Raw genomic sequence first — 22,135 nt, 5'->3', positions numbered from 1 at the left:
ATCTGAACCCAAGACTTCCCATCTCTAAGCCTGGCTCTCAATCCACCTAGCTGCCCCTTATGCCATGATGCCTATTATGCAAGATGTTCTGGAGCAACCAATTAATCAATAACCATTTACTAAGCACTTAAATTCTCCTACATGATAAGGATACCAAGAAAGGGAAAACCAGTTCCTGATCTCAAGGAGCTTTCATTCCAAAGAGGAAAACCACTTGCGTATCAATAGGTTCATAAACAAAGGAACAAAGTATGTGGAATATAGCATGAGAGAGAAAGCCTTAAGTGCTGGGAGACTGAGAAGAGCTTGCAGACCAGGGACTTGCTGTTCCTCCCATCCCTATAGGATTAGTGACCAGGGGCAGCAGCTAGTGTTTGTCATAAGGCTGAGGATGGCGAGGGGGAATGAGGGAACATAGAAGGTCCTCGTAGTAGCAGCTAGTCCATGGACTACTCAAAACCAGCCCCAGTGTCAGCTTGGCTGCCTCTTGAACCAAATATGGGAGGAAGCATAGCTGTTCTCTAGAGCTGATAGCAGCAGCTCTCCACTTGAGGCTGAGTGCCATGGGACATTAGTCTAGGACCTCTGAGGCATCACTGCTCCATCCCAGAGCGCTCCCCACGCAGGGGCTTGGCAGCCCCAAGCGTGGCATCCTTGGCTCAAGAGTTCCATTTTCTTTCCAGTCAACCATAACTACTTATATCCTCCAGAACAAAAGTCTCAAGATGCCTACTTTCCTTGCCACCCCTAACACGAAACCGTTTTCTTTCCTCACTTTGTGCTGCCAACTCCTATTTTGCAGCTGGTCCTCTCTCTCTCATATAGAAGGAAATAATTATATGTGTGTAAACTGAGACTGAATGATAAACACTTTCTCTCTGGTCTCCTGCTGAATAGATAAGTACATTCCAGAGTTGTGACTGAGCCATAAGTGGGTCAGCCAGGCCAATTCGGCTGACCAGAGTCTGGGGTCAACCCTAGCCAAGGGAGCCAAAGCTGTAAGCAAAGATTTATTTCTCCCATTCCCACCCCTGAGCCCTTTCCCCTAGTACACCCAGTACCACAGGCTATACTACCACCTCTGGAACGTAACATCCTCCACAGAGACCACAGAGCCCAGCCTTCGGATGGCTCCCTGGGTGCCCCCGGCTCTCCAGAGAGCAGCTGGACCAAGGCAATCAGCCCAGGGTGCGCCATCTTCAAAACTGGTCCCTCAATTCTGCTTCTGGCATGCTTTCACTGGGTCAGACAGCAAATGGAGGGCAGAATAATTCCCAAGGTCCATTCTATTTCCAATAGCTCCTCACCCATTTATAGAATGCGTTCCTATCAAGAAGAATGAGACATGACAAAAACTCTGGGAGACCTCCTGAAACAACCTAAGCTCCTATGGAAGCACAGAGTCTCCATGAGTATCTCTGGATTTCATTTGAACTAGGGGTTGTCCAGAGAACCAGAAGAGACCTCACAGGCCATCCAGTCCAAGCCTTTCTTTTCCCACATGAAGAAATTGAAGCCTAAAGTGCAGTGACTTGCCCAAGATCACCTAGGTAGTAAATAGAATTGCCAGAATTCAAATCTAGGCTTCTCTAGTTCTCCTTCTACTGTCTCAGACTGCCTAAAAAGCATAGGAGTTCATCTGCATGTGGCCATTGCTCGAAGACTTAAAATCTGGAAGGGACATGAGATGTTATCTAGAGGAAATGGATGGGGTCAGGGGCAAGGCAAAGGGACACCACATAGGGTGCAGGTTGAGGATGGAAGTTATGAAGGGTCTATGACAAAGAGAAACAGAAAGAAAGGGAAGGGAACCAGAAAAGAGAGAGAGGCCTTTTTAGATGTTTCCTCTTTGTTTTAAGAGGAAAAGGGAGACCAGATAGCCCATTTAGTAGGAGATTAAATTTGGTGGGTAGATCAGGGTATTTTTGTAGTAGAAAGTAGGGCAAAGTTGTGGGGTGAGAAAGAGGATGGGTGGAAAAAAAAACTCCATTTACCTCATTTCCTCACCCAACCCCTCAGAATCCCTTTCCCCCAGCGTTTATCATTCTGAGTACACAAGACATCCCACTGAATTCTGGGGCTGTCCCCAAAGCAACCCTATCCAGATACTGCAGTGCAAGTATCCATGATGCAGTGGATAAGGCCAAGGAAATGATGGTCCTGCTGAAAGGGCAGAAAGAACTCAAGCTAAAGACCCGAAAGGGATGGGGGAGACAAAGGAGATGACTAGTGAATGGAGAGTACTTCCTCCTCCCTTCTCTGGGTCACAGAAGTGTCAGCTCTTGACAAAGAGAATTCAAATGAGGTACTTGTTGACTCACTGGAATCCCCCAGTCTGAGAGTAGGCCTGAGGTCAACCCATTGGGCCTCCCTACAGCTAAAATGACAGCTCTATCTTAGGTAGTAAGGTAGTGTAGAAAAACTGCAGGAGAAGCTGGGAAGAGCTAGGTTCTCCTCTTTGGCCCTATGTCATGTGTCTTAAGGACTCACTAATATCGGTCTTTTATCTGACAGAGATCAGCCTCTTTGGACCTCGAGTTTCTTCCTGTATAACATGAAGCAATGGGCCTTGATGATCTCTAATGTGCTTCCTCTCAAATCATAGTCTTTCACATAGTGTTTATTGAGTTTAAATAATGTATATGGATGTGCTTTAAAAAATGATCAATTGAAATTGATAGGCAAAATGGCGGAGTGGTTGGTTTTTTTTTTTAACTCTTACCTTCTATCTTAGAATCAATTTTGTAGAAGGGCTAGGCAATTGCTGAGTTGTGATTTGCCCAGGGTTACATGACTAAAAAGTATTTGAGGCTAAATTTGAACTCAGGACCTCCCATCTCTAGACCTGGCTCTCAATCCACAGGGCCATCTAGCTTCCCCCAGAATTGTTTTTGGGAACTCTTTGCCACCCAAAAATCTCAGAAAAAAAATTATGTATAAGATATAAAACAACAAAACAATAATAAAAACAAATAAAACAATAGGTAAAAAAAACACCTCATGAAAGAATATTGAAGAACTTGAATACTGAGTGTTTCCATCCAATGATCCCATTCCCCAGTTCCTCCTGGACTGAGTGAGCTCAAACTCCCAGGCGTATCATTCAGGATCTGCCTCTAGGAATCCCTCTCTCACTACAGTAACCCAGACTGAACTTCTCCACACCTCCCTAGAGGCAGGAGGCACTGCCATTCTTCCCAGCCCCCAAAAAGGAAAAAATGAGAGCAGTGGAAAGGCAAGGTGAGAGGGCAGGAAGGAAAATGGAGGCAGCACAGTCACAGGAGTAAAGAACATTTATTTGCAACCATGGGAAATGGGACTGGGAAACCCAGCTGTGGTCAGTCCTCCCCAACCATGTTTATGTTAGCCTGGAAATAGGGCACCTCTATATCACCCAAGACAAGGAGGTTTACAATAATAAGCACCATCCAACCAGGAGGGGAGGGTGAAGAGGAAGCCCTTCACAGCAATGGAAGAGAGAGAAACCAAAGAAGGAGAAAGGAAACCAGAGGCAAGTGACTACCGGGAATACAAGAGAAAGAGCACAAATTCAAGAGAGGAATTCCCATTTAGGTTATCTTCTCCAGGAAGAGAAATCAATGAAAGGACCAGAAAGATAGAAAAAGAGTAAGAAGAAAAAATAAAGCCTCAAAGAGAGGCCCAAGCTTCTTGAATATGTATTCTGCTATGAAGAAAATTGAACCCAAATTACCTGATTGAAAAGGGAGAATCTTGCTGACTCCTCCAAATTCAGAGAGCAATAGCAAGAAACTCCAGAATGGCTGAAAAGAGAAATTCAAGTTAGAAGAAAATTTTAGGAGAGAAATTTGGTTGAAATTGAGAACTCTCAATGAAGAATTTAAAAACAGAGTAGGAAAAATGGCAAAGTGAGGTGAGTTGAAGAGCGAAGGAAAAGAATCCCTTGAAAATCATGAACAAATAGCAGATTTCTTCATATAAATAAAAAGAAAGCAGGGCACTTTCTTTTAAGAAGTGGAGAAAGATTTACTCCTTGCCTTAAATTGACAGACAGAACAAGTAATATGTTGATGTCACTTGAGCATGGATGGATCCTTGGTTGAATGATGAAGTTTTAAAATTTTTTCATCCAAACATTTTGACATGTTTAGTTGTTGCTGCTCTTTCCCCTTTCTCCCCTCACTTTCTATGCTCCCAGAATTCTTTTCCAGGAGCAGTTTAAACCTCACTCCAGAGAGGAGGAAGCAGACACTATTAATTGTGTCTACCCAAATCAGTTAGCTTGCTTTCTTTTTTCTTTTGATTTCAGCAATTGGATGGGAAAGGTTTGGGGCGATTTCTGAGTTTCTAATGTCCTGGGAGAAATCAAAAGAACATCTTACAGGTTATCTTCTCCAGGCAGAGAAACCATCAGAAAGGATCAGAAAGATAAAAAAAGAGTAAGAAGGAAAAAATAAAACCTCAAAGAAAGGCCCAAGCTTATTGGTCCTCCACCCCATCACAGTAACAATCATGGATTGAGGGACAGCTGTGTGGAACACCTGTAGTCTCAACACCTGTAGATCCCTTCTAGCAAATTCTCTGGCTACTAAAACTCTCAAAGTTTCTCTGCTGGTCAAGATCACTAGGACAAAAGTTCAAGCCTTCAGGGTTCAGTGTTTGCTGTGATGGGCTTCATTTTACCAAGCCATCCTATTCTGATTGGTGCCATTTTATTATAGGAATGAACCATTTGGGGTCATATAAGGAGGGACTGAATCCTTCATGTGTGTCCAGTGTACTTTTGGGGCTTACCACCCATGTGGTGAGCCTGATTCTGGGGATTTGAAATGGAAGCATGTGCAAATATGCTGTAACTCTTTCCTGTTGATTTGTTAATTGACTACCGAGTGCGCATACCAAAAGCACAAACCAGAAAGTCAGTGTGGTGTAATGGATATACAATCAGCCTTGAAGCCAGTAGGACCTAGGTTTAAAGTCCTGCCTCTGGTACCTTCTGGTTGGGTGACCCTGGGCAAGTCACTCAGCCTCTGAATGCTCTAGGTACTAGACTAGAAATTGCAGAAGAAGCATTGACTTAATAGAGAGGATTTCTTCACTAGAAGTTATTTGTCCCAATCCTTCTCTCCTCCATATCCCTCCCCAAAGGGACATAAACAGATAAAATATCACTTTCTTTTCTTGATAGCTATCACCCAAGAAAAAACTACTCAGATGGAAGAAGGGTCTTGGGTTTTATTTTTTCCCCACCATGGCTTAGCCATGGATTCCCATCACTGGACTTTGAGTGAAGAAGTCTTGAGATAGAGTGGATCGAGTCATAGCCTTAGGAACTTTGAAAGGTCCAGTGATGGGATAACATGGTAGAAACTGTTGTAGTCACCATAGCTGAGCCAGGTGAGAAGCCAGCATAGACCCACTCAAAGAGAAACCAGCATGACCTAGCTCAGCAATGAATCAATCAGGTTGCAGAGAGCCCATGCCTTTCAATCAAGGGAGCAACTGTCCCATTAGCTGTGCCACATTCAGAAATGGACTTGGTAGAGGAATGTTTGTAGCAATCACTTTAAGTCTGAGGAGTTCATTTTCTCCAGATATTAGAGGGAAGAGTGTGTCTCACTTCAGGGAGGGATCTTTTTATAATCCTGTTCTTACTGTATCTGTAGTAAATATTTCTTCATAAAAATGAATTGATACTAATTTCTTATTAATGATAACAAGGGGATATAAATCATTTAAATTACCCAGCAAGTAATATTGGGGCAGGAATCATTGGTGATTATTATGGAGAGGGTGGTACACTGGAATAGGGGCTCAAGCCAATAGCATAAGAAGATTCCCCAACTCTTATCTAATTGGAAATCTGTTACCCTAAAAACTACGATTCCCAGGAATCCACTGACTTCCTGTCATTACATGCTGACATAGACAGGAGATAAATTGGGTGGGGTTCCTGGTTTCACTCTTTCCTTCCTGGGTCACAGCTTTGGTGGAGCTGGCTGCTTGAGCAGGTAGATTAGCCGTGGACATGTGGTTTTATTTTGTTACTTCTAGTGATTATTAATAAATATAAAATATATTTGAAGTTATTGTATATGAATTTTAATTTTTATACTCTTTAGGGTTACATGGCTGAGCTCTGAGGATTTTGATCTTCCAGAGTCTATAAGATTTACAGCACAAAAAGGACCTCGGAGATCAAGTTCAAATCCATCATTCTACAAATAAAGACAATTCAGGACTAGTTAAATGATTTGCTTAAGATTGAGGAAGTGCCAAATAACAGAGCTGAACTTCAAACCCAAGTCCTCTGATTCTAAATTCAATAATCTCCTATCCCAATATTTGTGATTTTGTTTTTTCTCTACTTCCATAGTAAATATTCCCTCAAAAACTGACATAAATGTCTTATTAATGAATCAAGGAGGCATGAACTAATTAATTGATCATGAAAATAATATTGGGAGAGTAATATATAATATATCGAATAACACTGATATATTCTATACAGATGTTATCAATATATATCATATGTATATCACCCACACAGGTGTATATATGTACTATCCCAACCCATACAATGGGTTGGATCACATACTAACTTGTGTTCTAAGGGTACATGGGTTCTATAGGCAGGTCACTCAAGTCAGCCAATGGATTCAATTCTTACCAACTCAGAGGACAACGCGAGTTACAAATCAATTTTACCCAAGAGGGCCTGATGAGGAGGGGGAGACAAGAAGTTCCTGGAGCCTCTCCTGCATCAACCTGGGTGCTTTTGAGGAGAAGGAAACTGGACTTGGATGAGCCTCACTGGCCCTAAGAGAGAAGGAGGATGCTGTCAGTCAGCTGAGCAGCTGCAGCAAAACAGTTACCCCTCAAACAGGCAAAACGTCGTAGAATTCCAAGATAGAAGGAACATCAGGGATCATTTAGTCCAGCTCCTTATGTTATAGTTGAAGAACTGGAAGCCAGAAATTGCCCCAAATCACACAAATCATAAGGGAAGAATCAGTGTGGACCCTAATCTTGTAGTTCTTGTGTGTGTTGCAACATCACTGAAGAAAGCCACTGACCTTTCACTGTCTGACTGTTCTGGCATCATTAAGAGGACCAAGTTGTCTCCCAGCCCTCTAGGTAAGCCCCAGAAGCAAGAATTAAAGAGCTCCCAGGCGATGGGTGAGAAGGGGGAGGAGGAGTGTGCATACACACATTTCTTATCTACAATGATTGTTCCTGAAAGCTGCTTTTTCCAGTGGAAACTCTGCTTTCAGCTTACACAACAAGATTTCTGGGCTGATTACCTTACTCTAGGGAACAGTCTAGGTTGCTGCCCACATCACTTTCTAGAAGAATAGATGGCAACAAAAAGCAGTGAGGCATGGGACACAGTCACTCATTCATAGACAGGTAAGAATAAAAATAATTTAAGTCAATCTTTACCTTATAGATGGGGAAATGGAGATCTAGAGAACACAGTTGGGGTGTGTGTGTGTGTGTGTGTGTGTGTGTGTGTGTGTGTGTGTATGTGGAGCAGCTAGGTAACTCACAGATTGAGAGTCAGGCCTAGAAATGGGAGGTCCTGGGTTCAAATTTGACCTCAGACACTTCCTAACTTAGTGACAGGGCAAGTCATTTCACCTCCATTGCGTAACCCTCACCACTCATCTGCCTTGGAACACAGTATTGATTCTAAGACAGAAAGTAAAGGTTTAAGAGAGACAGACAGACAGACAGACAGGGAGCTGGTTGAAATGCCCAACTGTCCTATTTCCAGCTCTGCTCTGGTCAATTCCAGTTCAGGAGGCTCAAGTCCCAAAGTGACCTCCAGGAGGTCACAATATATTATATGTGTGTGATATGGCAGCCCATAGGTATGGGTTGGCTCACCCACCACCTTGTGTTCTAAGGGTTAACCCTAGTCACTCCACGTGCACTCCCAAGGTCTGTTTCTCTCCAAAGGGGTATCACTTCCCAAAGCTGCTTCTTTCCTCGGGTGACTGTTTCTATGGATCTGTGGCTGATGGGTGTCCAATTCTCCCTTCTGGTTCAGTAGCTCCCCTTTAAAGCTACACAACTAATGCTGGGTAGGGAAAAGAGAAAGAAATTCTGTTTTCTTTCCATGAAGGCAATCTCTTTCACAAGATAGCTCCTGCCTTGCAAAAGCTCAGAACTCTGCCGTTTGCCCAGACTATTGAAAGTCCCCACAGCAGGAGCTAATTTGTTTGCTCAGCCAATCAAGTTATTTCTTCTTGACCCAGAGAGATGTTTTCTTCATAAAGAGTGAACATCCATCTTGTTTACTCATTAGAATTTCATTATAGGTGACATCAGCTGAGCTTAGCAGGTGGGATCCTCCCCTATAGACGTAGGGTATGAGGGGGACCTCACTCCCCGGGAGACAAAGACAAATAAACAGGGACAAATAAAGACATGATGGAAAATGGCAGGTGGAATTAGCCATTCTATTTAGGGATTGCTGAAGTGTGACAACGGAGAAAAAAGAAACTTTTTTGGAGTTAGAAGACTAAGTTTAGCTCTCAGCTCTACTACTGACTACATAGATGACTTTGGATAAGCCATTTGCTCCTCTCCATCTGTCAAATGAGAAGGTTGGGCTAGATAATCTTGAAAGATTCCTTCATAGTCTCAGACACTTCCCAGCTGTGTGAACTTGGGCTAGTCACTTCACCTCCATTGCCTAATCCTTATAACTCTTCTGCCTTGGAACTAATATATAGTATTGATTCTATGGTGAAAGGGGAAGGCTTTTTTTGTTTGTTTGTTTGTTTAAAGAAAAAAAAAGAAAGATTCCTTCAAAGTCTTCAGTTTCTGTCTAGCAGTTTGGGAGATGTCCCAAAGGTCCACCACTAGCTCATTGTACTTCACTGTTGGCTTTATTGTTGGCTCATTTTTTTTAAACCCTTACCTTCTGTCTTGGAGTCAATACTGTGTATTGGCTCCAAGGCAGAAGAGTGGTAATGGCTAGGCAATGGGGGTCAAGTGACTTGCCCAGGGTCACACAGCTGGGAAGTGTCTGAGGCCAGATTTGAACCTAGGACCTCCCATCTCTAGGGCTAGCTCTCAATCCACTGAGCTACCCAGCTGCCCCCATGGCTCATTTTTTTAACCTGACTGCAGCAGGAGACTAAAAAGAAACTTCTTGTACTCTCTGGGCTAGGATTTCCTTGGACTTTGGATAACACATACAATAGCTGGATGGTGCTTTAATTTGTCCCAAGTGTTTTAGAACTACATCTTTCTATTCTTTTAATAACCCTGCAATATTAGTATCACCCCCATTTTAAAGATGAGGAAATTGAAGCAAATAAAGGCTAAGTGGCTTAAGACAACCTTGCCCAATGTGTTAGGACAGATTTAACCAAGTTTTTCCCAACTTCAAATCCAGTGCTCTCTATTTTACTGCTGCCTAGACTACCTGCCAAAGGTTGGCAGACCCAAGCGAGGGGACAAGTAGTGGCTTCCGCAATGGGAAGAAGGTAAGACCACTGAGGGGAGAGGATATGGTAAATATGGTTAAAGAGAGGGTCCAGCCTCCTTTCCTATAACCTGTCCCGACAAGCCACATCTGCCATTTGGTCTCTTCTGCCTCCTGATTTTGGCTCTCTTATTCGTGCTGTGAAAGGTAAGAAAGTTCACTTTCTTCTCTTATAAACTCCTTGAGGCCATGAACGATTTCACTTTGTATACCCAAAGTCTGGCAAACAGTAGGCGCTTAATAAATGATCGATGGATTCTCTATTTTCTAGCTAAGGGTCCTTGAGCTGTGGCCCTCCTATCAAACATCTCAATTGCTCGATGCTGCCTTTAACCAGTGCCAGGATGGGTAACGCTGGGAGGCTGCTTTAACACTTCAGATCTTCCGGCTCAGCCTACACATGCCAGACCTGCTCGGCTGCCTTTTCATTCTGTGATCACCGTTAAAAGGGATTCTTACATTGGGTGGGAAGTCGGACCAAGGTTCCTCACAACCTCAGCTCAAGGACTTGCTTCCCCCTTCTCTCTCCTTTGCCTCCCCCTTTTTCTCTCTTCCTATCATTCTCCGGCGACACGGAAAGCCCCTCGCAGAAGAATTTAGCACCTAAAAAAGCGAACGGACCTTGGGTCCTGGAGACGAGCTGGGGAGGGCAGGAAGTCTCCCTCCTGAGCCATCCCAACTGCCCCACCCAAAACAAACATTGCTCAGAAAGCCGCAGTTCTGCTGAACTGGGAAAAGGCTGTGACCACTCCGCCCACAAGCTCCAGCTTCCAGGAATCTGGATGCTTTTTTGGGGGGAGGAAGGTCTAAGCCTCTCCTAACTTCTCCTCTATTTGGCAGAAAGCCAAAGGTAAAGAACTGGACTTTCTTACCACAAGGCAGATAGTCCGGACGGACGGAGCATCCCGGGCTCCCTCACTATCCGCCCTAGGATGCATCCGGTGCAAAATAGTTTCTCTCCACTTGTAGTTTCATCCCATCCCGCCCCCTTTCATTCATTTAGCCGGCTGTGAGAAAAGACTCCTGGAGATTGCCTCCAAGGCTTGACAGCGCTGTCATTTGCCAGGGACAACTGTATGAGACCCCTGAGGACCTCGGAGGTGATGCCGCTGAGGCTTCTGCCCACACCAAGCTTACAGAATCTCCTTCCGAGCTCAGCTGGCACTGAAGAACCAGTCTTGAGCAATCCTGGTCAGCGAGGTCCCACTACAGGCTCTCTTAGAGCCCGCCCAGAGAGCCCACTTTGCATTCTAATTGGATCTAAGGATGTGAAAGTTGGGAAACTTTTTTTGTAAAATAGCAAAAGCTATTTTAAAAGGACCATGTCCTGTCCCCTTAACCCATTCTGGACTACAATCCTAACCTGCTAATGACGTCTGTGATTAAATGATGGCATGCTCTAGAACAAGGATCCCTGAAGAGGTTTCAGGAGGGTCTGTGAATTTGGGTAGGGGGAAAAAATCTTTATTTTCACTAACTTCTACCTTAAACTTAATTTCCCTTCAATTGTTTAAAAATGTTATTCTGGGAGCAGCTGGATGGCTCAGTGGATTGAGAGCCAGGCCTAGAGACAGGAGGTCCTGGGTTCAAATATGGCCTCAGATACTTCCCAGCTATGTGACCCTGGGCAAGTCACTTAACCCCTAGTGCCTAGCCCTTACTGCTCTTCTGCCTTGGAGTCAATCCAAGATGGAAGGTATTAAAAATAAAAAATAAAGGACTATCCAAGGAGGACAATCCTCTCAGGGTCTAATAGGTGTTATCAGATGTTTTAAAAAAAATGTTATTCTGAGGGAGGCAGCTAGATGGCTCAGTGGGTAGACAGTCAGGCCTAGAAATGGGAGGTCCTGGGTTGAAATATGGTCTCAGACTCTCCTAAGGTATATGACCCTGTGTTTAACTCCCATTGCCTAGCCCTTACAGCTCTTCTGCCTTGGAACCAATACACAGTATTAAAATTCTAAGACAGGAGGTAAAGGCTTAAAATTTTTTAAAAATATTATTCTGAGGGGGCAGCTGGGTAGCTCAATGGATGGAGAGCCAGGCCTAGAGATGGGAGATCCAAGGTTCAAATCTGGCCTTAGACACTTCCCAGGTATGTGACCGTGGGCAAGTCACTTGACCCCCATTGCCTAGCCCTTACCACTCTTCTGCCTTGGAGCCAATACACAGTATTGACTCCAAGATGGAAGGTAAGGGTTTTTTAAAAAAAATATATTATTTTGAGAGAAGATCTATAAGACTTCACCAGATTACCAAAGGGGTATGGAGGCTTTACTAGATTTTCAAATAAGTTTGTGATGCAGGAAAAAAAAAAATTAACAATTAAAAAACCTACTCTGGAGGTCTGAGATTGATGGGATCTAAACTGATTGGAGGGGGGCTTACTCGGTTGATACACCCAATAGATAGCTTCTTTGTAAACTGCCAAAAATCCCCTGGACTGATATGTCCACAAAAAGACTAAATAGTGGGAAGATCAGTCACAAAAATTACAAACTCTAATACATTTGAAGAATTCCTCAAGAGCTGTTCTGGGCTACTGTCCTGTGAAATCAGTGTCAATGGAGGAAACTGCCGATGACTCTACTTCTCTCCTATTGCAACAGTGATCTTAGTCTACTGCTTTATCTTTGAAAGTAGGGATTGTATTGTCTCCTCTGGATGCTTCCTAATGAGAAAAGACAATATGGCACATAGCTCTATAAAGCTCTATAAAGCTGAAAGAGACCCCTTCAAAGGTCATCTTCTCTTTCTTCTATCTCCAATAAGATCTTCACTGAAACCATCTGGAACAGTATTTAATTTGGAACAACAATTAATTTCAAGTACTTAAATACTTGAAGGAAAGTCTATTCCTTTGGTAAGCCAATCTCACCAACATTAGAAACTTTAAGTTATATATGCTGAGTGAACTGAAGGAAGGAAATCCACATAATACTATCTGGGGGTTTAAAAACCATCATCATTAGACTAGATCATCATCTAAAGTGCATGAATGATCTCTTGAAAATTGTCAGTTCATTTTAAACCTCATGGTCATTAGGCATCTAGTGGACACAGTGGATAGAGTGCCAAACTGGGGTCAGGAAGACCTGGGTTCATATCTGAACTCAGACATCTCTTATGTGACCCTGGTTGAGTCACTTAACCCCATTTGCCTACCCCTTGCCTCTATGTCTTAGAGTTGTTACCAAGACAAAAGGTAAGGATTTTAAAAAAAAGATAGTCATTGCCCAATTATCTCCTTCAACTTCAATTAACCATAAGTGTTAGGAAAAACATGGAAGCTTTTCTATTTACTGATTCTTAAGAGAGACCAGTGGTTAAAATGCACACACAGGCACACACACACACACACACACACAAACCAAACACAAAAAATCTTGAATAGTTGGAATCCTAACTCAGTTGCAGGTAAGAACTGTCTTTAGATTTCTCCCTGAGAAATCTGGGTTTTTTTACAAAGAGCTTCACATTAGGGTTTATTTAACCTTTGTGTAATTCATGAAGAGCTCCAGAGACCTAATGGGAATAGTATCCCATGTCCTGGACAGGAGAGGGTGAGATTCAAAAAGAGAAAAAGAAACACAATTCAGACAAGCAGGCCAAATTAAATCATTTTGTTGGAGAAAGTCAAATACATAAGGTAGGGGTGACTAGGTAGCACAGTAGATAGAGCACCAGGCCTGAATTCAGGAGGTCTTGGGTTCATATCTTACATCTGATACTTCCCAGTTGTTTGACTCTGGGTAAGTCAAGTAACTAGCCCCAATTGCCTAGACCTTATTGCTCTCCTGCCTTGGAACCAATACTTCATATTGATTTCAAGGCAGAAAGGAAAAGTTGTTTTTTTTTAAAGGATTGATATGAAAATAGAAAGTAAGAGATTTAAAAAAAGAACTGATACTAAGACAGAAGGTAAGGGCTTTAGGGTGAAAATTAAATTAAATTTTTAAAAAATGCATGTGGTGCAAGGTTTGATGGGGATATGATTGAGGATTCAGACTCTAAATGATCCCCCTAATGCAGGGTATAAAAACATGGCAAATAAGTGCAAAAGAGAAGAAATAATTAATACAACCTTTTCAGATCATAATGCAATAAAATATTAGTAAGGTTACATGGAGAGACAAATAAAAAATTAATTGGAAATTAAATATGATTCTCCAAAATCAGTTAGTTAGAGAACAAATCATAGAAACAATTAATAATTTTACTGAAGAAAATGACAATGATGAAACATTCTTTCAAAATCTATGGGATACAGCTAAAGCAGTACTAAGGGGGAAATTCATATCCTTGAGTTCATATATTAACAAATTAGGGAGGGCAAAAGTCAAAGAATTGGGAGGGCAGAAGTCAAAGAATTTGGCACGCAAATTAAAAAGCTAGAAAGTGAACAAATAAAAATTCCCAGATGAAAACTAAATTAGAGATCCTAAAAATTAAAGGAAAAATTAATAAAATCAAAAGTGAAAGAACTATTGAATTAATAAAGAAGACTAGAAGCTGGTACTTTGAAAAAACAAATAAAACAAAGTAATGGTCAACCTAACAAAAAAAGGAAAGAAGAAAACCAAATTAACAGTATCCAAGATGAAAAGGGAGACCTCACCTCTAATGAAGAGGAAATTAAGGCAACCATTAAAAATTATTATGCTCAATCAAATGGCAATAAATATGGCAATCTAGGTGACATGGATGAATATTTACAAAAATATTAGTTGCCTAGATTAACAGAAGAAGAAATAGAATACTTAAATAACCTCATATCAGAAAAAGAAATTGAATAAGCCAACAAAGAACTCCCTAAGAAAAAAATCCCCAAGGCCTGATGTATTCACAAGTAAATTCTATCAAACATTCAAAGAAAAACTATACAAACTATTTGACATAATAAGCAAAGGAGTTGTACTAAATTCCTTTTATGACACAAATATGGTACTGATTCCAAAGCCAGGTAGATCAAAAACAGAGAAAGAAAACTACAGACTAATCTCCTTAATGAACATAGATGCAAAAATCTTAAATAGAATACTAGCAAAAAGACTCCAACAAGTGATCACAAGGGCTATTCATTATGATCAGGTAGGATTTATACCAGGAATGCAAGGGATGGTTCAATATTAGGAAAACCATCCACATAATTGATTATATCAACAAGCAAACCAACAAAAATCATATGATTATCTCAATATATGCAGAAAATGCCTTTGACAAAATACAACACTCATTCCTATTGAAAACACTAGAAAGTATAGGAATAGAAGGGCCTTTCCTAAGAATAATAAACAATACATATCTAAAACCATCAGCAAGTATCATCTGCTATGGGGATAAATTAGAAGCCTTCCCAATAAGATTAGAAGTGAAACAAGGATGCCCATTATCACCTCTATTATTTAGCATTGTACTAGAAACACTAGCAGTAGCAATTAGAGAAGAAAAAGAAATTGAAGGTATTAAAATAGGCAATAAGGAGACCAAGCTATCACTCTTTGCAGATGATATGATAGTCTACTTAAAGAATCCTATAGAATCAACTAAAAAGCTAGTCAAAATAATCAACAACTTTAGCAAAGTTGCAGGATACAAAATAAACCCACATAAGTCATCAGCATTTCTATATATTTCCAACACATTTCAGTAGCAAGAGTTAGAAAGAGAAATTCCTTTTAAAATCACCATAGACAATATGAAATACTTAGGAATCTATCTGCCAAGACAAACACAGGAACTATATGAACACAAGTATAAAACATTCTCCACACAATTAAAACTAGATCTAAATAATTGGAAAAACATTAATTGCTCATGGGTAGGATGAGCTAACATAATAAAAATGACAATCCTACCCAAACTAATTTCCTTATTTAGTGCCAAAGCCATCAAACTACCAAAAAACTTTTTTACTGTATTAGAAAAAACAATAACAAAGTTTATTTGGAAGAACAAAAGAACAAGAATATCAAGGGAAATAATGAAAAAAAGCGAAGGAAGGTGGCCTAGCAGTACCAGACCTCAAACTGTACTGTAAAGCAGTGGTCATCAAAATGAAATGGTACTGGCTAAGAGACAAAAGGGAGGATCAGTGAAATAGACTAGGGGTAAGTGACCTTAGCAAGACGATCTATGATAAGTCCAAAGATCCCAGCTTTGGGGACAAAAATCCACTATTTGATAAAAATTGTTGGGAAAACTGGAAGACATTATGGGAGAGATTGGGTTTGGATCAACATCTCACACCCTACACCAAGATAAACTCAGAATGGATGAATGACTTGAATATAAAGAAGGAAACTATAAATAAATTAGGTGAACACAGAATAGTAATGTAGTAAGCTACAGTATACATGTCAGATCTTTGGGAAAGGAAAGATTTTAAGACCAAGCAAGAGTTAGAAAAAATCACAAAATGTAAAATAAACAATTTTGATTAAATTAAACTAAAAAGTTTTTGTACAACAAAACCAATGTAACCAAAATTAGAAGGGAAGCAACAAATTGGGAAAAGATCTTCATAACAAAAACCTCTGACAAAGGTCTAATTACTTAAATTTATAAAGAGCTAAATCAATTTTACAAAATATCTCCATTCTCCAATTGATAAATGGGCAAGGGACATGAATAGGCAATTTTCAGATAAAAAATCAAAACTATTAATAAGCACATGAAAAAGTATTCTAAAGCTCTTATAATCAGAGAGATGCAAATTAAAACAACTCTGAGGTATCACCTCATACCTAACAGATTGGCTAACATGACAGCAAAGGAAAGTAATGAATGCTGGAGGGGATATGGCAAAGTTGGGACATTAATTCATTGCTGGTGGAGTTATGAATTGATCCAACCATTCTAGAGGGCAATTTGGAACTATGCCCAAAGGGCACTAAAAGACTGTCTTCCCTTTGATCCAGCCATAGCACTGCTGGGTTTATACCCCAAAGAGATAATAAGGAAAAAGACATATACAAGAATATTCATAGCTGTGCTCTTTGTGGTGGCAAAAAATTGGAAAATGAAGGAATGCCCTCCATTTGGGGAATGGCTGAACAAATTGTGGTATATGTTGGTGATGGAATACTACTGTGCTCAACGGAATAATAAAGTGGAGGAATTCCATGGGAACTTGAACGACTTTCAGGAATTGATGCAGAGTGAAAGGAGAAGAACCAGGAGAACATTGTACAAAAACTGATACACTGTGGTAAGATTGAATGTAATGGACTTCTCTACTAGTAGCAATGCAATGATCCAGAACTATTTGGAGGGACTTATAAGAAAGAACACTATTCACACTCAGAGGAAGAACTGTGGGAAAAGAAACACAGAAGAAAAACAATTGCTTGATCACATGGGTTGAAGGGAATATGACTGGGGATGTAGACTCTAAAAGATCACCCTAGTGCAAATATTAATAATATGGAAATAGGTCTTGATCAATGACACATGTTAAACCCATTAGAATTGTGAGTTGGCTACTGGAGAGGAGAGGAAGGAGGGAAGAGAAAGAACATGAATCCATGTAAAAAATTTCTTAATTAATCAATAAAATAAAATTTTAAAAATTGCATGTGGTGGAAGATAAGGCAAAAAGGAGAGACGGTGAAAGGCTGAACCTCCACAACCCAGATTTACCTTCTTTCAAACATAATTTCTGAGAGTGAGACATAGTGAAGTGTTTAGAATCAACCTACAGTACACCTCTCCCCAAATCTCTTCTACAATACCCTCTGTTTTACCCTTTCTTACCTGCCATTTAACAAGGTCACTTCCTTGTGGCCAGGGGTGACAGTGGAAATGGGACATAAAAGTCCACACTGGCCAACTAGAAATAAGCTGAGTACCAAGCAAATGTGCAGCCCTGGTTTCCCAGGCTTCCAGACTGAATAATGCTGCTAGGATACAAGAAACTTAAGACACTATGCCAGAGCTCACCTGCTTGGGAAGTCTACTTAATCTGGCTCTCTGGGATTGTGTGTTAGAGAATTTGGGGAGCCAGAAGCTGGAAGGGAAGAGTTCATTCTCCCTTTGGTGCCATGTCAAAGTTTGAGTGGTGAGTTCAGTCTCTGGCCCTTCTTTGTGAGAATTTGGTGAGAATCCAGCTATTATGGGATGGAGCAATTAGAGTTGGGTAGAGCCCAGAAAACTGACAAAAGCTAAGAATGACAGTTGGTGAAACCATGGCATACTTCACTGGAACATCTCCTTATCTACCTCATCCAACCCCAAATCTGTTTCAGATGAGAAAGTAACTCTCCATCAATGGTCTAGTTTATTCAAATTCTATCTCTCTTTTCTTCACACAAAAGGGAGAGGTGAAAGTAAGTAGAAGCCCATTTTGCCTCTATATTGAGGAGAATGAGACAAAAGTTTTTCCCTATCCAACAGATTATTCCATCCCCTCTCTATTATTTATTGTCCTTTCATTGCTATCATTTTATCCCTTTTATACAAGAGAAAATCCAATAGCCACCAGATTCATATGGGATATTATTAATACTGGCTCCAGTAGATACTGGAGAGAGATTAGGATCTCTATGGAGCAAGGGTTTAAAAAAAAACTTAGGGACGTATGGATAGGTTTCAATACATATTTATTAAGTTCCTTTTGTGTACCAGGCAAGCACTATGCTAAGTGCTAGAGATACAAAAAGAGACAAAGATAATCCATGCCCTCAAAGAGCTCATAATGGGATTGGCAATTTGCAAATAATCTAAATGGACAAACAAGTTATATACAGGATAAATAAGAGGGGGGGCACTAAAATTAAGAGAGATTGGGGAAAGTTTCCTGTTTAGAAGGTAGAATTTTAGTTTACTTAAAAGAAACTAGGGAAAGTCTTTGGCAGGCATCAGATGCCAATGTAGTGGAATAGAATATGTAAGGTATAAGAAGATCAGAAAGGGAAGGGAAGTGCTTAGGTTATAAAGGACTTTGAATGCCAAAAGGAGGATTTTGTATTTGCTCTTGAAGGCCACAGAAAGCCACTGGAAAGGTATCAAGTAGGGAAGTGAAAAGACCAGACTTCCATCTTAGGAAAATCACTTTAGTGGAGATGGAATGGAGAATGGACTGGAGTGGCAAGAGACTTGAAGGAAGGAAGCAGACTCATCATCAGGCTATTGCAAAATTCAAGGTATGAAGTGAAAAAGGCCTGCACTAGAGTGGTGGCAGTGTCAGAGGAGAGAAGGGGGCAGATTCAAAATAAGTTACAGAAATGAAATGAACAGGGCAAGTTTGGTAGAAGATTGAATGTAGGGTTGTGGGGTGGTGAACTAGAATTGCAAGGAGTTTAGCCACAGAGTAAAGAAGAGATATAAGACAATAGTGGGAGTGGAAGGATGTAGTGAGGTTGCTTTTTTTCAGGACTGGTGAGACATGGACATATTTGTAGGCAGTTAGGGAATAGAGGCTATAGGCAGTAGACAAAGAGGTTAAAGAGATTAAAAATAAGTGAGGGTGTAGATGACTGAAGGGGGGTAACTTGTTGGAGAAGAAAAGATAGAGTGGGATCAGCTTGATAAAGAATAATTATGGCCACTTCTTCATGTAAGATGAGGGTAAAAGAGAGTGGCAGAAGGCACCTGAGTGACAGGAGATGAAGAGGGGAGAAGAGAGAACTCCCAGTGAATGACTTTAATTTTTTCTGTAAAATATGAGGCAACGTTTTCAGCTGAGAAGGTGGGGGCAAGAGGAGCCTTGGGAGGTTTGAAGAGGAATGAAAAGGTTTGGAAGAGCCTCTGTGAAGAGTGGAACAGTGAGTTGATAAGGGAGGTATAGTAGGATTGCCTAGTAGCGGTGAGGTCCAGTTGATGTTGTATAACATAAATTTGTAGTGAACCTAGACAGAATAGTTACGTGATTTTCTCCACTTTTGTTCAGCAACCCATATGTAGGAGTGAAGACTGAAGCTTGGCAGGCCTTGGGAAAATTATAAGGGAGCTACAGATTCAAGAAGAGGATGGTGCACAGTTGAACTGCTTCCTCAAGGGGTCAAGATGTGGAGAGAATGGCTAGTACAGGGGAAATGACTTGGGAGAGAATCAAAGGGTCAAGAGATTAGAGGTTATGGTGTGGGTTCAGTAAGGGAAGGCAGAGGAGAGGTGGAAAGTCAAAAGATTATGGTTGGATGGGGTTTTGGAATTCTTGAACATAAAGGTGGTATATTTGTGGGGGATGGCAAGATCAAGGATACTACCAGCTTTGCATGGGATTAAGGTGGGCTTGAATGAGGAACTGAGTGGTTCGGGTGTTTGAAAGAAAGTCAACGTGTATATTTAAGTATAAGGGCAGGAATTGAGGAGGAGAAAAAAATGATAAGCCATGTACCAAACTCAATAAGAAGGGAAGGAAGAAGAGTGACCTAGAAGTCTTAAGACAACAGCTACCAGGATTCTGACTGGGGAGTAGAGATGAATTGGATAGACCCTCAAAAGAGGAGAGGAGTGATGGAGAGGAGGAAAGATCTAGCAGTGGCAATGGGGAGCCAGAGTCTTCCTACTCCCCTGCCTTAAGCAATGAGCTGAGGGGAATGAGGAAAGGGATAGCTAGTACTAGGAAGAGTGACCAGAGAGGCTGGGTCATTAGGAGACTGTCAAGTATCAGTGACAGAAGACAGAAGCAGCGGGAGCAGAAAAGATTTAGGGTGAAAGGAAATCTGTTGCCTGTGGAACATGAGGAGACAAAACAGTTCCCTCACGTTCCTTACAAGTGGGCAGCACCCTCCCTCTTTAATATGATATCTATATGTATACACAGATACATGCCCAGAAATAGCATGTCTACAATTTGTGCCAACAGTGCAACAAACCTTTCTGTGTCCTCAAACCTAAAAGACCCTTTTAGAGGCTGGACTCATCCCCAAATGCAATGGGGATGTTTTCCTTAGCTCTCATGTTTGGCTGATTTGGCATCCAGAGTGCCCACTGACACATCTCACACTTATAGTGCTTTTGTCTGGGAATTTTCTCTAGATATCTGTGCCCTTGTTCATTAACTTTCTCAAGAAAGAGAGAATGAGACAGAGAGAGAGAGAGAGAGAGAGAGAGAGAGAGAGAGAGAGAGAGAGAGAGAGTGAGACACAGAGAGATAAAGAGACAGAGAGAGACAGAGAGAGAATGAGACAGAGACAGAGACAGAGAGACAGAGACAGAGACAGAGACAGAGACAGACAGACAGACAGAGAAAGAGAGAGAGGGGGAGAGAGAGAGAGAGAGAGAGAGAGTGAGACACAGAGAGATAAAGAGACAGAGAGAGACAGAGACAGAGAGAGAGAGAGAGAGAGAGAGAGAGAGAGAGAGAGAGAGAGAGAGAGAGAGAGAGAGAGAGTGTATAAAAGGAGGGGTAGAGTAAAGAAGTTGGCATGGAATCCTTTTTCCCCTTTTCCTCATTTTCCTATGGTACTCCATACAAAGATGCCTCTCTTTACACCCAGAGACCGACAGGGATCTGAGGGAATGCAGGAACCACCTTCTTCCTGTGCTAGGGGGCTCAGGGAGAGCAAAACAAGGCATCCTTCCCTTCCACTCCACTGCCCTTACTTACCAGCCTAAAGTCAAAGGATGAGAGATTTAGAGCTGGGAGAGACTGTCTGCTCCAACACTTCCATTTTACAGATGAAGAAACCGAGGACCAAAGAGATCTTATGACACATCCAAAGTCATACCAAGTGGTAAGTAGCAAAGGCAGGATTCTAACTCAGGTCCTCTAACTTCAGAGCTGAAGCCCTAAAGAGTGTCTCCCTCTGCTCTGCTAACCTCCATGGCCCTAGGAAAGGAACGACATCCATTCAAGTAGACCCCTCAGATCCAAAGCCCCAAACCGGAGGAATTGAGTGAAACCACACTCCTCCCTCTGCCTGGGGCTTTCAGAATCCAGGTAAGATCACAGATGCCTGCCAGGACTTTGTCCTCCTCCCGTAGCTTCTGTTTCATCAGTTATCCTTGGATTCAGTTATTGTCCAACCCTTTCAGTCTTCTCGCGGGTATGAAGCACACGTAGTATATCCCGACCCCTTACAGCTGTAGATATGAGCATGTGTGTGTGTGTATACATATGCCTACACAGATGCCTTAGACTTAACAGGTATATACATACCTCTACATCTTACATGTGTGTGCATGTGAACACATGTTATATACACATACATGTACACATTTAGTATACGGGATGCATATACCTTGTACATATATATACCTTATTCCTGTATATATATGAAAATAGATTATATATACTCTATATACAATCTACACATACACACAAACATATCTAGGCATACACACGTGTGTGCATAGATAGATATATTCTTATTCCCCTCTCCCTTTTCCCCTCCCCAACATACATACATATTCTAGCATCCGGTGACACTGGTCTCCTTGTTGTTCCTCACACAATTTCCTGACTCTGGGCATTTTCTCTGTGGGTCGCCCATGCATGGAAGTCTTCCCTACCTCCCCTCAGCCTTCCCTGGCTCCCTTCAAGTGAAAGCTTTGCTCCTAAGTTCTGCAGAAAGCCTTTGCTCTTAAGACCAAAGTGCCATCCTTCCCTCTGTTGGCTGTTGGCTGTCTCCCATTGATCTCGTACAATTCTCACTTTTCTAGAGTTGTCGGCATGTTGTCCGTCCATCAGACTGGCAGCTTTCTGAGGTCAGG

General features: G+C 41.4%; 1 protein-coding gene across 1 annotated transcript in view; it reads right to left on the bottom strand.

The window, feature by feature from the left end:
- Positions 1–22,135, bottom strand: part of VDR (vitamin D receptor) — a 99,786-nt gene that overhangs the window by 63,836 nt on the left and 13,815 nt on the right. The gene's annotated exons all lie outside the window — the stretch shown is intronic.

The sequence above is a fragment of the Monodelphis domestica genome, chromosome 5, assembly GCF_027887165.1.
Source record: "Monodelphis domestica isolate mMonDom1 chromosome 5, mMonDom1.pri, whole genome shotgun sequence".
In the NCBI taxonomy this organism is placed as follows: domain Eukaryota; kingdom Metazoa; phylum Chordata; class Mammalia; order Didelphimorphia; family Didelphidae; genus Monodelphis; species Monodelphis domestica.
The sequence above is the reverse complement of the archived record's forward strand: the minus strand, read 5'-3'. Positions and strand labels throughout refer to the sequence as shown.